General features: G+C 40.1%; 1 pseudogene; it reads left to right on the forward strand.

Annotated features, from left to right (window-relative positions):
- Positions 1–4,454: 4,454 nt before the first annotated feature.
- Positions 4,455–4,552, forward strand: LOC132315437 (small nucleolar RNA R71; annotated as a pseudogene).
- The last annotated feature ends 518 nt before the right edge of the window (positions 4,553–5,070 follow it).

A 5,070-nucleotide genomic window follows, 5' to 3' on the forward strand; every position in this document is an offset into this window, starting at 1 on the left:
ATAAGTGCAGGTGGCGAAAGTCTCGCCATCGGCATAGTGACTTGTCAAGAAAACTGCCATGTCGGCATAAGAAGGCCTGTATAGCCTGGGATAAAGCTCCTGTAGCTTCGGAAGGCATCGGTGTGGATAATGGCATGATCTGGCTAATGTGTCCACAGTAATAGTAATCTGGTGGCCATCTATGGTAGTGACCAGCTCTGCCGTGGTACGTAGGGACGGTCGGAGGTTCTGGAAGAACACCCAAACTAGCTGCAGGTAGACTGGCTCAGTAACTGGGGCAAGAATAGCTGCAAGGCCCCTCCGGATAATGTCATCATAAGGGGATCGGGTCAGCGCCAATCTGGAGAAGAAGTCAACATCAAAAACTGACTCATGAGCCACTGACATCTATGTATATCTAGGCAATGGCCTGTCACACTCCTGGGCTAGTTGAGGTGGATGATGTGGTGGGGATAGTGATGGTGAATGCTCAGCCTCAGCCTCATCCGGTGATGGAGATGGAGTAAACGCAGCTTAAGCCTGAGGAGGTGACTGAGGTGGAGTAGGCTCTAATGGCTCCTCTTGTGCAGGGTCATGGTCATGAGAAGGACCAGCCTCGACATCAAAAGTGTGCCTACCCCGGCGATGATAGTGACCGTGGGCTATGGTCTTGCGCTTTGGCATGGCCTGAAAATAATTTAAAACTTGCAAGGGGAGTCAGTGCCAGAATAAAGAATTGAAAGCACAAAAATAGAAACATGCATGTCAAGTAAGATAGACAAAACATATATGACATGAATCTATGCAAGTGACAGGATGTGAACATGCTAAGCAGTGTAAGTATGAAATGCATCCAATGTGGAATATCATAGGCATTGGGCATGAATGAGATAGCATGGATGCAAGATAAGATGCATGGAATTTGTGTATGAAATATGTGAAGTTCGATCGATCACAAAAAATGTGAGATCGATCTTAAAACTTTGATCGATCTGAGAAACTGAAAAAATGAGTTCGATCAATCTCACCAGATCGATCGGAGATAGAAGTTCGATCGATCGAACTATGTGAAGATAAAAGTTGAAAAGTCATAGATCTGTAACGTGGATGACACGGGGCCTTCACGACATGGTCGTGGGCCTATCAACATAACAATTCCTCAATCCTAGTTACTGGACTAGGCCCATACTCCCACAAATTAAATCAAAACTCAAAATATAAACACATATATACAAATCTATATAAACATATCTATAACATGCTTCAAGCTTCATCAATGGAGGATTTGAACATTTAAGCAACCTAGATCTAGAATATAAAATATTTATGCATCAATTCAAAGCTTAGATTTAAAGATTGGGTTCGGATCTTACCCCAAACGAAGAGAGAAGTGGAGAATAGAAGGGGGTGAAATTCGAGAAGAGAAAGAAGAGAGAGAGAGAGTCGAAGCTCACTGGATCTCGCCGGAGGTTCGCCGGAGATGATGAAGATGGGTGGATGCGCAGTGACGACGGGAATGAGGGACAAGGGTTTGTGAGAGTGTTGGATCGATCTAATGAATCGATCTTGAGACCCTCAGGTTCTATTTTTTTTTTTTTTAAACTTTTCCCGTCTAGTTCGATCGATTGAACTGAGATTTCAGATCGATCGAACTATGATGATCTCTCTTCAAAGTATTTTTGGATTATTTATTTATTTACTTATTTATTTATTTATTTTTATTTTAAAAAAAAATTAAAAATTCAAACAAAGTCAAAGATGGTGAGATAAAGAACATAGATCGATCTGAACAAATGTTCGATCGATCTGACAGAGAGCAAAAATATGCAGGTTTTTGGTTCAAAAATTTGGCTAAGTGTTAGAACTCAAGATCGATCGAACTTGAAGTTTGGATCGATCGAAGGACTTATGATCGATCTGAGAATAAGTTCGAACGATGGGACAGAGAGGTGATTTGGATGCAGGCAGATGCAGGTCGAAAAATTTTCTAAGTGTTGGATGCAGGTGGAAGTTCGATCAATCGAACTCTCATTTGAGATCGATCGTACTTATGCAAAATGCTCAACTTCAACATGAAAGCTCATGCAATCCTAATCACAGTTCCTTGCAATGCATATGAACCAAAAAAAAGTATCTAGACTTCGCAAGAAATGAAATTAAAGATAGAAATAAGGGAGGAATAGGGTTTTACACCCTACGAAATGTCGTGCTAGTCTTTAACGTCTCTAGCACGACGTTGGGCTCTTTTAGCCTGGATCAAAGATCTTGTAATGCATCCCCTCCTTGTTGGGGTGATAGATGCTTTGAACTCCACCCAACAAATGGTTCTTTGAAGAACTTGTTGAATTTAGCTCAAAAGAAACTTTTGATCCCTTGTCAATGCAATCACAATCTTTGGGCTTCCATGCCCTTTCAAAGCAAGAATTTGAAACAACACTTTGAGAATGCAAAGTTGAAGACGATCCCTTTAAAGTTTTGGTCTTACATAAAAGTTCACTTCCTTGACATTGAAGATCATGACATTTTTCTACAATATTTACTTCTCCTTCATACTTGTCAATTGAGTTGGGTGTGGGATTGAAGATATTCAACTTCACCTTCATGTGGCCAAATGATATTTTCATTATCCCCATCCTACAATTGATGTTGGCATTAGCGGTTGCCAAAAAAGGACGGCAAAGGATAATGGGAATTTGGCTTTTAGGATTGGGGACCGGTTCCGTGTCAATGACAACGAAATCAACGGGGAAGAAAAATTTGTCAATCTTTATCAAAACATCCTCAATGATACCCCTAGGCTTCTTAATGGATCCGTCAGCAAGTTGTAAAACTACCGAAGTCGGTTTCAATTCAACTAGGCCCAATTTGACATAAACCGAGTATGGAAGAAGGTTAACACTTGATCCTAAGTCAAGAAGCGCCCGATTAATGATATGATCACCAATGATGCATGAGGTGGTAGGTGAACCGGGGTCTTTAAACTTTGATAAAGTGTTATGTTGCAAAATTGAGCTCACTTGCTCGGTTAAAACCACTTTTCTTGGTGTTTGGCTCTTGTTCTTCCGCTTTTGGGTGCACAAGTCTTTCAAGAATTTGGCATAAGCCAGAATTTACTTGATTGCATCCAAAAGTGGAAGATTGACTTTCACTTGCCTAAACATTTCCATGATTTCATTGGTTTTTGCCTTTTGCTTGTATTTTGAAATGGATCCTTTTAAGGCATCCGGAAATGGAGCTTTTGGTTCAAAAACCTTTTCAAAATTTTTCTTTGAAGTTTCTTCAACACAAGAATTTTTCAAATCACTTTATTTCAAATCATTTTTCAACAAAACCTTTTCAAATTCATTTTTCAGCAAATCTTTCTTCAAATCATTTTCAAAATCATTCTTCAAATCATATTTTGAAGTTTTCTCATTCACAAGATCATGTATATGCAATGAAGGGGGAATGGGATGTGAAACGGGACGGGTGACAACTTAAGGTTGTACCGGTTCACTCTCTTCATTGGACATTTCAACTTGATTGTCCACAATCCTACCACTCTGCAAGGTAGTCACCACATTAACATGCTCAATGGCGTGGCCTTCCGATGAGGAATGGGTTTCCACAAAACATTGTTGCTTAGGTGGGGCAATCATAGGCATCTTTCCCTTCTCTCTTGTATTAAGAGTGCTTGCTAGTTGCCCTACTTGGGTTTGTAGCTTTGCAATAGATTGAGAGTGGGAATGAAGCAATTGTGTGTTTGCCTCAAGAGTGCCCAAAGCATTCAAAACTTTTTCTTCAAAGGCGGGACTTCTAGCATTTCCTTAGGAATAAGATTGATTGGGAAAATGAGAGTTAACAAATTGATTCCCTTGTGATTGATAAGGTTTATAACCTTGGGATCCTTGGTTTTGAAGTGGAGGTGGAATGTACTTTGAAAACCGCATTGGGAAGGGTTTGAGCCCTCCCCTTGTTATTTCCACGAGAAGTTCGGATGATTTCTTCAACTTGGATTATAATGAGCACCATAAGGATTGTTCCCTTGGTTCACAAAAGTTGCATTGACTTGTTCATTAGGTTCATTTTGCACTTGTCCATGGGGACAATGAGAAGTAGAATGAAGAACACTAAAACAAGTCATACATGATTCATTTGATGCACGATGAGAATGGTTAGGGAAGGAAGATACTTGGTTCGCCGAGTTTTGATTAATAAAAAATTGATCAAACCTTTGAGATAAAGACTTCATTTCGGCGGCTATTTCATTTGAGTGGTCGACTTGATGTAAGCCAACACTCTTCCTACCTTGAGAATTTCTACCATTCTTGGATGATAATGTTCTATGCAAAGAATTTTCACTCATGCTCTCATAAAGACGCCACACGTCATCCTCATGCCTATCAATGTGTGAGCCACCCATGGAAGCATCAACCATGCCCTTGTAATTGTCCGATAAGCTCTCAAAGAAATATTGAACTAATTGCCATTTGGGCATGTCATGATGTGGACACTTCCTAAGCAATTCATTGAAGCGTTCCCATGCCTCATGAAATGTTTCTCCATCCCCATGTGTGAATTCTCTAATGGAAGTTCTCATGACATTGGTCTTAGAAACTGGATAGTACTTCTTCAAGAACTCTTGTTGCATTGCCCAAGAAGTTATTGAAAAAGGCCTAAGATTGTTAAACCAATACTTTGCCTTGTCCTTTAAGGTGAATGGAAAAAAGTTTAAGTCTTAAGACCTCTTCCGGCATGTCCGTATATTTTACGGTGGAACATACTTCAAAAAACTCATCCAAATACTTGTAAGGTTCTTCACTTGGAAGTCCATGGTAGTTAGGAAGCATTTGAATGGTTTATGGCTTAATTTCATAGTGATGTGCTCTAAATGGTGGCAATTGAATGCATGTGGGTGCATTATATTCATTAGGCACATAATGATCTCTTAAAGCAAGTGGAGGATTAGCAATTTGAGGTGCAACATGGACACCTTGATTTTGATTTCCTTGAATGATGGGAGGTTGTGGAGCATACATTAGCCTTGGCATTCCAAATGGAACTTGGCCTTGTTGTTGTTGTGGTTGGTGAATGAATGGCCTAGGCATGCCT

This window comes from Cornus florida, unplaced genomic scaffold (assembly GCF_030987335.1).
Source record: "Cornus florida cultivar Cherokee Brave unplaced genomic scaffold, ASM3098733v1 CherokeeBrave_3.0.0_Hap2_Chr06, whole genome shotgun sequence".
Classification (NCBI taxonomy): domain Eukaryota; kingdom Viridiplantae; phylum Streptophyta; class Magnoliopsida; order Cornales; family Cornaceae; genus Cornus; species Cornus florida.